Source organism: Panthera tigris, chromosome A1 (assembly GCF_018350195.1).
Source record: "Panthera tigris isolate Pti1 chromosome A1, P.tigris_Pti1_mat1.1, whole genome shotgun sequence".
Lineage (NCBI taxonomy): Eukaryota > Metazoa > Chordata > Mammalia > Carnivora > Felidae > Panthera > Panthera tigris.
Genome location: NC_056660.1, coordinates 203012695 through 203025160, shown reverse-complemented (window position 1 = coordinate 203025160; position 12466 = coordinate 203012695). Strand labels below are relative to the sequence as shown.

General features: G+C 37.1%; 1 long non-coding RNA gene across 1 annotated transcript in view; it reads left to right on the top strand.

Annotated features, from left to right (window-relative positions):
* Positions 1-12466, top strand: part of LOC122241001 — a 133573-nt gene that overhangs the window by 55263 nt on the left and 65844 nt on the right. The window lies entirely within an intron of this gene.

Genomic DNA, 12466 nt, shown 5'->3' with positions numbered 1-12466 from the left:
CAAATTTGACAACCGAGTGGATATAGTTATCCTAAGTGGATGTTCTTTGTGGCTGGTGAGCTTTGATTCCAGTGATTTGTTTTCAACTTTGAATATCCAGATTGAGAGGGCATCCTTTTGGGAAAAGCGGTGTGTTCAAGTGATAAAATGTACGGCTGTAAGGTGATCTGACTTGAAGGGGCCTACTGAAAATTTGGAGCCCCATTGTGTACCTCCTGTCTTTTTTGCTGTCTCAGAGAGAGAGAATGCTAGCAAGTTCAGGTCAGAAGCTGTTTACTTACGAGCAAATCCTAGCCTAAGGCTGTGTCCAGACTCTGTCCTGATCTCTCATTTTTCTTTTTCCTGTGTTTCCCAAGAGGGCCCAGGTGAGGAGTCACGGCAGCCGGCTGGGGAGGTCTTGAGTGGGATCTATGGGGATTATTTTATTCCTTTATTCCTACTCTGAAAATAAAATCTTGTCTACCAAAAATCTTCTTGTCAGGCTTGCACTTTTGAAAGCAGGATTCCAGCGTGAGTCAATGCCCATCCATATTGGTTTGCTATAAATCCACATCTAGCTGTGGACTGGAAATCAGGGAAAAAGTAGAAGATGTGATTTCTGAGTTTCAAGAAGTTCCACAATATATTTTAAATATGAATCAAATCTATCTATATGAAGTAAATATGCACTTAGGAATATGAAGTATTTATTTTGAAATCTAGGTTTTCTGATCAGAAAAATATTGGGACACTTTTTTGTCATCTTATAGGGATGTTCGAGGAAGGTGGGATAGACTAAGATAGAGGAAATATGATTAGTTAGAGACAAAGTCTTGTTCTAAATTTTTTTCCCATTGGTTAGAAATAGACTTTCAAAGTCTTTTAGACAGAAATAATTATGGGGAAATCGAAAAGGAGAATAGATATGACTAGTTATTCTATGAGTGTGATCACTGGGCTTTTCCAGCACTTTTCTCAGTTGAGGACCAGGTTGAAAGGGGTCATCTACAATAGTGAGAAGGGATGCTGTGTCCTGACAGATATATGGACTTGAGCTTCTGGAAACAAGTAAGGTGGTCTCTGATACTTAAGTAGAGGAAATTTAATTTCAACACAGGGAAATCAGTGTGTTTTACACCCAGCAGGTGTTCTGTAAGTTCTTATTGTTCATAATATGCAACTGACACCTGAACTTCTGAGGGTTTCATGGATCCTAAATTCCTGAAATGTCTCCACCCCCCGCCCCCCGATAATGTGCTCTGACATTCAGCTGAGTCTTGAATCTTCTTCAGGCTGCACATGCATGCTTGAAAACCTCTTGGAAGCTAAAATGCTATGCCCAGATTAGGCAAATTTCATAAATATGTCTCTTTCTTTTACTGTTCAGGATAATAAAGTCTTTAATAGGATTTTTTTTTGGCCTTAAATATCAATTTGGGTGATATGTCTATGAATATTGGTCCTCAGTAATTTTCAAAACTAAGGTTGGTTACCTTCTAGAAAATTATATCTAAAGTCAACTGTTCCTACACTGAATTTTGTGGGACTTGGAATAGAGCTAGTTTCTATAGAGTTCTTATGTCTCTGGAACTCACATCCTTGTTGGTATAGAGACTAGAGTTTGTATCTTTAGGAAACGAGGCAAGACTTACTGGTAGTCAGAAAGCATTAGTAGTAAACCCATCTGCTCAGGTCAAGTTTTGCTTGCTTGATGTCTGTGGCAAGATCAAATGGAATAACAGATTATTTCTAATTTTTCTAATTAAATTTTGGTTATCCAGATCAATGGAGATGTGACAAGAGATTATGGGGGAAAATAAACTCTCTGTCTTTCACACACATACACATTCACACAAATGTATATGTATATTTGGAATTTCAGTGACTCAAAGAAGAAAATAGTGGACTGTATAGACTTCACATCAAAAACATTCATTTGGAAAACCATAAAATAGTTAGGAATAAACATAACCGAAGAGGTGAAAAATCTATACCCTGAAAACTATAGAAAGCTTATGAAAGAAATTGAAGAAAACACAAAAAAATTGAAAAATATTCCATGCTCCTGGATTGGAAGAACAAACATTGTTAAAATGTCGATACTACTCAAAGCAATCTACATATTCAGTGCAATCCCTATCAAAATAACACCAGCATTCTTCACAGAGCTAGAACAGACAATCCTAAAATTTGTATGGAACCAGAAGAGACCCTGAATAGTCAAAGCAATCTTGAAAAAGAAAACCAAAGCAGGAGGCATCACAATCCCAGACTTCAAGCTATACTACAAAGCTGTAATCATCAAGACAGTATGGTACTGGCACAAAAACAGACTCTCAGATCAATGGAACAGAATAGAGAACCCAGAAATGAACCCAAAACGTATGGCCAACTAATCTTTGACAAAGCAGGAAAGAATATCCAATGGAATAAAGACAGTTTCTTCAGCAAATGGTGCTGGGAAAACTGGACAGTGACATGCAGAAAAATGAACTTGGACCACTTTCTTACACCATACACAAAAAATAAACTCAAAATGGATGAAGGACCTCAATGTAAGACAGGAAGCCATCAAAATCCTCGAGAAGAAAGCAGGCAAAAACCTCTTTGACCTTGGCCGCAGCAACTTCTTACCCAACATGTCTTTGGAGGCAAGGGAAACAAAAGCAAAAATGAACTATTGGGACCTCTTCAAACTAAAAAGCTCTACACAACGAAGGAAACAATCAGCAAAAGTAAAACGCAACTGATGGAATGGGAAGAGATATTTGAAAAAGACATATCAGATAAAGGACTAGTATCCAAAATCAATAAAGAACTTATCAAACTCAGTACCCAAAAAAGCAAATAATCCAGTGAAGAAATGGGCAAAAGACATGAATAGACACTTCTGCAAAGAAGATATCCAAATGATGAACAGACACATGAAAAAAATGCTCCACATCACTCATTTTCAGGTAAATACAAATCAAAACCACAATGAGATACCCCCTCACACCTGTCAGAATGGCTAAAATTAACAATCAGGCAACAACAGGTGTTGGCGAGGATGTGGAGAAAGAGGATCTCTTTTGCACTGCTGGTGGGAATGCAAACTGGTACAGCCGCTCTGGAAAACAGTACAGAGGTTCCTCAAAAAATTAAAAGTAGAGCTACCCTATAACCCAGCAATGGCACTACTAGGTATTTATTCAAGGGATACAGGTGTGCTGTTTTGAAGGGGCACATGCATCCCAATGTTTATAGCAGTGCTATCGAAAATAGCCACAGAATGGAAAGAGCCCAAATGTCCATTGATGGATGAATGGATAAAGAATACACACACACACACACACACACACACACACACACACACACACACACACACGTGTGTGTGTATATAATGGAGTATTATTCAACAATCAAAAAGAATGAAATTTTGCCATTTGCAACTAGAGGGTATTATGCTAAGTGAAATTAGAGAAAGACAAATATCATATGACTCCACTCATATGAAGAATTTAAGATACTAAACAGGAACATAAGGGGAGGGAAGAAAAAGAATATAAAAACAGGGAGGGGGATAAAACATAATCAACTCTTAAATATAGAGAACAGAGAGTTGCTGTTTAGAACAATTATTTCCTATGAAAATTTAGTGTCTGAATTGAGATGTGTTATATATATAAAGTATGCACTGGCTTTTGGAAATAATACAAAACAGAATGTAGAATATCTAATAATTTTTTGTAGTAATATTGATTGTTGAAATCATATTTTACATATATTGAAGGTATTATTTTATTTAATTTCATCTGTTTCTTTAAAGTTTTGTAACGTGGTTACTGGTAAATTTAAAATTACCTGTGTGGTTCACATTATATTGCTGTGGATGGTATTGGAATAAGCAATACATGGTACAGTGTTTCTTTTGAGTTTAAATATTATCATTTATTGTGGTCACTGATATATCTTTATTTATTTGCATTACTTTGTTATTTTGATGCTTTTTATGATTTTATTCTTTCTTTTTTTTGGTTTATATAAAAGTTTTAATTTTTAGCTTCTCTTTCATGGTACAGTATTTCAAATGAAAAAAATTCAGTAAAAGCATGGGGAATATCTGAAAATAGCTGGGGCTTTTAGGTATTCGAAGGAGAAAAAACATTCCAGATAGAATGATACTTGCAAAGGGCTCACATAGGAAGTGTATGTGAGGTTCATTCAGAGCAAAGTGTGTGCATTAACTTGATGTGAAGTGGTGGGCAATTCAGTTATAGAGGTAAGTCCTGATAAGGCCTGATTGTGAGGGTGCTGAATGCCAGGCTAACAAGCATGGATCTTATTCTCTAGGCAATTAAAGAAAAACTGGAGGTTTTTAAGAAAAGAGGATATTTTATGGAGGTTAATTTTGTTTTATTTGAGTGGAGAAAAATTGAAGAGGAGATCAGTTAGGATAACATTATGATACTCATGGTGCAAGGAGGACTTGATTTCAGTTGGTGGTGGTATTAGAAATAAAGCCAAGGGGTACCTGGGTGGCTCAGTCCGTTAAGCATCTGGCTTGACTTTGGCTCAGATCATGATCTCACGGTTCGTGGGTTCGAGCCCGCCTGGGGCTCTGGGCTGACAGCGCGGATTTTACTTGGGATTTTCTCTCTCCCTCTCTTTCTGCCCCCCTCTTCCATTTGTTCTCTTTCTCAAAATAAATAAACTTAAAAAAAAGAACTAAAACCAAGAATGAGAAAATAGTAATATCTAATATTTATTAATTGTTTATTTTATGTCAAGAATTGTGTTAAATATTTTTGCATGAGTCATTTTATGTAACCCTCATAATGCTTCTCTGACATAGGTACTATTGTCCCCATTATCTACATGGGGAAACTGAAACATAGTTAAGTATCTAGATGAGAAGAACATCTATATGACTTCAGACTGGGGAGAAGCGATCAAAGAAGTTTTGGAAATCTATTTGGTTATGCCACTAGCGAGTATCCTTTTCTCTTTTTAGAATATCAGGAGATGGAGGTTGTTATTTTACATAGTTCACCAGTTGAAATTAGGTCCTGCTTACACCATGAATATCATAATGTTATCCTAACTGATCTCCTCTCTAATTTTTCTCCATTCAAATAAAACAAAATTACCCTCCATAAAATATCCTCTTTGCTCATAAACCTCCAGTTGCTCTTTAATTGCCTAGAGAATAAGGTTAGCCTCCTCTAATAAGTTGAGAGTTGACTAGATATCTGGAGGAAAGGAGAGAACAAGGCTTATGGCTCTTTGGAAGGAGAGCGTTCCAGGGAAAGAACATCAGGTACATGAACATGAGGTAGCAGCATGCTACTTGGCATGCTCCAGGACTAGCAAAGAGCCTCAGTCCAGTGTTGACTGGGCAAAATAAAGAGGAGAGCTGTGTGGAAATAAGTTCAGAAATGCAGGTATGCCAGCCCATGTAACATCTTGTGCCTTTATATAACTTTGGGTTTTATTTTGAGTGAAATGGTAAGATACTGGAGGAATTTTAATAGAGAATTGACTTAATCTGACACCTATTTTCTTTTTCTGAAAAAAAATTTTTTTTAACACTTACTCATTTTTGAAAGGCAGAGAGAGACAGAGCGCGAACGGGGGAGGGGCAGAGAGAGAGGGAGACACAGAAACAGAAGCAGGCTCCAGGCTCCGAGCTCTCAGCACAGAGCCCGACGCGGGGCTCGGACTCACGGACCACGAGATCATGACCTGAGCCAAAGTCGGCCACTTAACCAACTGAGCCACCCAGGCTCCCCAATCTGACACCTATTTTAGAAAGAGCACCCTGGCTGGTATGTGAGATTCAATTTTATGGGACAAAGATGGAAGCCAGTTAGGAGGATACAGCAATAGTCCAGATGAGAGATGATGCTGGCTGAGACCAGCATGATAGAGGTGGAGGTGAGAAGAAGTGTTTGCATTCTGAATATTAAAACAAATAGGATTTTCTTAGTTATGGAATATGTGGTTTGAGAGAAAGCAAGGAGTCTAGGACGACTTCAAGATTTTTGGCTTGAACCACCGGAATTGGCTATTTATTGAAATAGGAAAGAATATGGTCAGAACAAATTCTGTGGGGAGGTGAAAATCAGTTCTGTTTGGAACATTTAGAGATTCCTGTTAGCCACCTATGGCAAGATGTCAAGGAGACAGTAGACTATAAGTCTGGAGCTCAGGGCACATATTTAGGTTGGAAATACAATTTTGGTGGCATTTGTAATATAGTTGGTATATGAGGAAAGAAACTGGATGAGATCACTAGGGCATTAGCATAGACAGTTAAAAGACCTGAGATTTGAGCCCTGGCATGCTCTACATTTAGCATTTGCAACTTGGGGAGATGAGCAGAAATCAGCAAAGAGACCAAAGGCATTGCCAGTGAGGTGGAAGGAAAACCCAAAATGTGGTGTCTTGGGAGCCAAGTGAAAATAGTGTTTCAAGGAGGAGAGTGTGATCAAGAATTTCAAATACTGCTGTTAGGTTAGATAAGATAACTTGGGAAATAACCATTTGATTTCTCAACCTGGAGGTCACTAGTCACTTTAACAAGAGTTATTTCTCTGGAGTGTTGAGGGAGGAAGATTGTGTTCAGAAATTCAGAAGGCAGTTTTGAGAAAGGACAATAGTGAGTGTAGCCCTTTTATGGGGGAGGAGTTTTGCTGTAAAAGACGGAAAAATGAGATGAAATCTGGAAGGAGATATGGCGTCAGGGAAGATTTTGATTTTGTTTGGTTTTTAAGAGGGAATGTAGGGTGCTTGTATGCAAATGGTAGTGATCCACTGTGGCACAGGAGGGGAGGGGAGAATTGCCAGAGCAGCCTCATTGAGCACTTGAGAGGGGATGGGATATTGTGCACAAGTGGAGTTGGTCTTTGGCAGAAACAACTGTAGTAACGGGAATGGTATTAGATTTAGTAAATTCATAGTATCCAATTGCTGGTAACCAATTTACCAAATTGCACATCAGACTGTTTCTTTAAAAATGCATTCTTCAACATATTAAAAGACCCTCATTCACACTCAGAGTAAGAGAAATGGAAAGTTAAACTGCAGTGACATAACTTTTTACATCCGTCAGGCTAGCAATGAAAAAAAAATCTTTGATAGCACACCATGTTGGAAGAGTATGGAGAAATCCTCATTCTTATACATAGCGAATGGGAGTGTAATTGGTACAGCCTGTGTGGAGGGAAATTTGGCAAACATCTAATTTATAAAAAGCAAAATATCTCTGTACCAGATTTTTCACTGCCAGCTTACTCTACAGGTATGATTACCTATGTGGGAGGTGATATTTATTCAAGAATATTTATTGCACCGCTGTTAATAGGAAAAGATGATGGAACAGAGTATTTAGCAGTAGTGGACTGATGTGAATTGATGTGATATGAATTGGATACAGTTCAACATGATGGAATTGGATGCAGCTGTAAAACAGGAGTATGGACTCCATTTATCTGTTAATACAAAAAATGAGAAGTACTGTTAAGTCACAAAAGGAGTTATAGAACAGCATGGTACAGTTTTCTATCATTTGTGAACAAATAATATACAGATATGATTCATTTATATATTTGCATATGTCTAAATGTCTCTGGAAAGATCTAGCAAATATTTAAAATAATATTACATGGAAGGTATTGTACTGGCTCATTTTTTATTTGATAATCTGTTTCAATGAGGAGGTTTAGTTTTGTAAGAACAAGGAAAGTATGAGAATCAAACAGTAAACATGTTTATGACTTCAGTACCTTTGATCTAGCTAAAAATTTTAGTTATAGGCAGCTACTAATGTAAATCTAAAATATCAATAAATGAAAATATGTGTTATAATTAATGAATCAAAGCAATCTATTTCACTTTTTAAACAAGTTAGAATATCTTAATTTTTAAATTGCCAGTAAAATGTAATAAATTATAATTTTTTATAATATGTGGCATGTGCTTTAAAATATTTTAACAAATTATATATTAATCTCATTTATTACATCTAAAGTTATATTCAACAGTGTATTCGAACATATTTTATATATGTTAATAAAATATTGAATGCTTTGGTGGATTTAGCATTTAAACAATTTTAATATTCCAAATTTTTTCTTAGATTTAGATTTTTTAATAGGTATATATGTTTTTCATTATTGTTGCAGTAGTGCATCAGAAATAGGCTTTATAACTGCTTGAAGAAAGTGTAGTGCAATTCTCCTAATTTACTTCTCTTTTTTTGGTTCAGTTATATTTCTTTCAGATTCTAGGCAATTAAGATCTTGCTTTGTTTTGTATATTTGATCTACACCAGCACAAGGAAATTAAGACCATTTAGTTTTTCCTTCAATTACCTAAATTTGCTCCAATCTTTTGCTTCTTCTTGTCTGGGGAACAGAGGCCTTAATATATATTGAATATATCATAACAGATGCATGTTGAAATCAGACCTGATAATAATCCTTTTAGGTTCCTTAACGTGATATCATATTAACCTATGCTAAATATTTACACATTTAGGAATGTAGGATTCTGTTTTTCAATGTTATTGACTGTACTTTCTAAAGTAGCACTTGTCAAATTAAGCTCATTTCTAATAGTCAACAAGTGGTGTTAATTTCAAGATTTCTAACATATAGTTTTTAAACACTAGAGTGATATCTTTTGTCAGAACTGAGTACAAGAGTTGACAATTCAAAGACATACCTTTTTCTGAATGCTGTATTGTTAAGAGGAAATACTTGTGAACAAAAGGTGGAAATAACCATACTGGGAATCAGGTAACACAGGCTGAGAACAAGGATAGTGAATAGAACATATGGGCAAAGTCTAAGGGCTTAAATGACAGCTCAAAGACAAGATGGGATTTCACCCATTTTCAAAACATTACTTTTGTGTTCTGCTTTAAAGCATCGGCTTTAAAAAGCATTTGCTTTTCTTCAGTTCATATGATAGTAAATATCAATGCTCAAGCAGTATCTATGAGCTTCCATTTACTTAGGGGTGGTAGAAGTATTCATATTTTATTGCACTTTATTCAACAACTAGATCCTTTTCCAAGATGCACATTCTCAGGTGTATTTTATAGATTCATTCTTTACATGTACATGCTATAAATATAATTTTATTTTTCCTTTTTGAAAATACTAGGATTGTGAAATAGAGAGGAAATATTATAGTCACATATATTTAAAAATAATTAATTTACCTTTAAAAGCTAAGGTCAAGAACTACAAACGCCTACTAATATGTGAAAGCATGTAGAGGTAATTCTAGCTGTGTAATTTTGAAAATCCTCATAGGAATATTTTATAATGGTGCTCTTGTAGCAAACTCATCTGTAATCACCTAAGTGATGTTAATTAGAGCAATTTAGAGACCTGGAACACCCCTGCAGTATTATTACTAGCAGAAAAAAATTACTAGATATTTCCAAGAACTATCTACATATTATTTGGTATTCTGAGTGGTATTTTTGTGAATGAAAGATAAATATCACATTGTCAAGAAGCAAAATAACTGGCGGAATAAGGTAAACGATGTGAAACAGGGCAAGACTGTAAGTTTGAAAGACATCTGAAAGGCACAATCTGGAGTAATTATGACTTAAATTCTTTTGTAGGGTTGACATATCAAACTAACACATGATATGGATAAGTAAAATGAGATAACATGGGTTTGGGTGGAAAGTAGGATAGGATTTTGGAGCTAAGGTCAGTTTTAAGATAGAGATTTTATGTTGGGATATTAATAATGAGAATATCTGGGGCGCCTGGGTGTCTCAGTCGGTTAAGCATCTGACTTCGGCTCAGGTCATTATCTCACAGTTCGTGAGTTCAAGCTTCGAGTTGGGCTCTGTGCTGACAGCTTGAAGCCTGGAGCCTGCTTCGGATTCTGTGTCCCTCTCTTGTTCTCTGCCCCTCCCCTGTTTGTATTCTGTCTCTCTCTCTCTCAAAAATAAACATTAAAAAATTAAAAAAAAAATGAGAATATCTGATTATTTATGCTATGATTTTTTTACACCGTTTTTTACTTAAAGCCAGGAACATTTTGATTAGTTAAAAATCATTTGAAAAGGGGTAGTCAACTGGAAAATTTTATTTTTGGTATTTTGGTGAATAACTAGACTATGCAAAAACTTGGCTTAAACATAGTTTACCACAAAATGTTAATAGAGAAAATAAAATAATGCAATTAGAGGTGTTATCCTTAAAATATTTTTGCAAAGGGGTTTTTGGTTCCTTTAAGTTGTATTAAAATGAAAACAACCTCAAAACAATTCCTCTGTGACAAACTAGAAAATCCTAGCCCTTAACTGTATCAGAGAAAATTTCCAGTTCTGCTTCTTAACATTCTTCTTGAATAGAACCAGAGTGGAACCAAATCTGAAAGAGAAACCCATCTGCAACCGATAGGTTTACCGCAAAAAGGCTACTATTGCACCGAATTTTGCAAGACATGACTTTAGGTACATACACATTTGTAAATTTCGGAGCAGAAAGGAGGAACTTTGACATTTTAGTCATTGGCTGTGAGAGGTACCTTAGTAGACATTTACTATGCCTCGTTTTGTTAGGAGAAGTAAGTGGGGTCCAGAGAGATTGAATAATTTCCTCACGGTCATGTAGCTAATTCATGGCAGAGCTGGAATGTTATTGACTGCCTTCTGAGCATCGCACACATCTACCTTCCTTCCATTCATGGTCCATCACTCTGCCCCTGTCTTTACCATCTCTCATACGGTCTGTGGCTATAGGGCTATTTCTGGGATGTGTGTTTCACAATTTGGGGGCCTGCCCTGCTCTGCCCTAGGTAAACTCAGTGAGCTGGCAGCGAGGTAGGAGGATGAGTATAGATGTTCCTCCTGGCACCTCTCTCCATCCATCCATCTGTAACATAGAGTCTTCCTTCCTGTTCCTACATTCACACTCCAGTAGCATAAGTTTGCATGCTTTCTGCCTTTTCCATGTTAAGACTGCTTCCAGTGTTCATTTTAACTTGATTTAATTTCATAAAATGTTCCAGATGTTTTTGGAGTGTGGGACAACAGTATGATCATAGTTGAAATATGTCCTGTGACCCATATCTTCCAAGATTGTCCCATCTGCTGACACCTCGTCCGCAAACTGTCCCCCACACAACCGTCAGGTTAATCTTAAAGCATAGGTTTTCCTAGTGTCATTCTTTTCCTTAAAACTATGAATTTACTCTCTATACTTAAAGAAATAATTCCTTAGTTGAATGTTTAAGATTTTCCGTGATCTTTCTTCTGAGTTTTCAGGGTCATTTCTATCCATTTATATCAATTAACACTCTACTTCAGTACCAGTGGTGTTATTACTCCCTGTCCATTCAACAAACTGTGTTTTTCCTGCCTCTTTTATTAGGTCAAATGGTGCCCGATGTTGAGAATGCCATGACAGGTGAATGTTACCTACTAATATGGGCAATTAGTTTTATTAATAGTTTATCTGGTCTCCCAACTCAATTTTACCCTCTAGGTGACAGGATGTCTGTTCCTGAGATCCGCTCCCCCAAAACAACTATACTAAATGTTCAATTGTAAATTGTTCTAATTACAATTAGAGCAATTGTAATTTAAATACTTCACTTGTGGGACGCCTGGGTGGCTCAGTCAGGTAACAGGCTGACTTCGGCTCAGGTCACGATCTCGTGGTCTGTGAGTTGGAGCCCTGCGTCGGGCTCTGTGCTGACAGCTCAGAGCCTGGAGCTGCTTACGATTCTGTCTCCCTCTCTCTCTGCCCTTCCCTCCCTCATGCTCTGCCTCTCTCTGTCTCTCTGAAAAATAAATAATCATTAAACAAATTTTAAATACTTCACTTGGGTAATGTTCAATCTCTCTAGGATCAAATACCCAGTCTCTTAGATATTTGAATCTTCTACTGTCCCCCCTAGTTCCTAAGATGGTATCTGTCGAATGGGTGTTGGTGGATGGTAAGGAGGGGCTGGTCTGAGCAGAAAATTAGGGATTTTGGGCAGGGTGTCCCTTGATTCTCTGCATTAGTGTCCTTTGACCATACGGTTGGTGTTTATTACACTTTCTTTTATAGCAGAAGTTAGCAATTGGTGTACCTCCTGGTACTCCCAGGTGGATTCAGTCACAACCGTTTTATGATGGCACCACAGACCTCTCTGGGCCCTATGTGGGTGGGGTACTTTGTAGTCATTGATTCAGAGTCTTCCAATACCCCAATCTCTGCAAATTCCTCACTCAGATCCAGCTGTCTGGGGTCCCATCCCATTTGTGTTACGTGGAAAGATAGCAGAGGAAAACCACACGTCAGGACTTACCTCTGCCTGGGCCTCCTGATGTGGGCTCCCTGTACAGAGTTCCAAATTGGCAGTGTGGGCAAGAGAGCTGTCTGAGCTTGTCTCAGGGCAAAGTCTCTTATTGAATGCATATTACCTTTCCAGGGAAAGTCTGGGGCCTTGTCTCGTCTCCTTCCTGCTCTTTCTTTTTTTTATA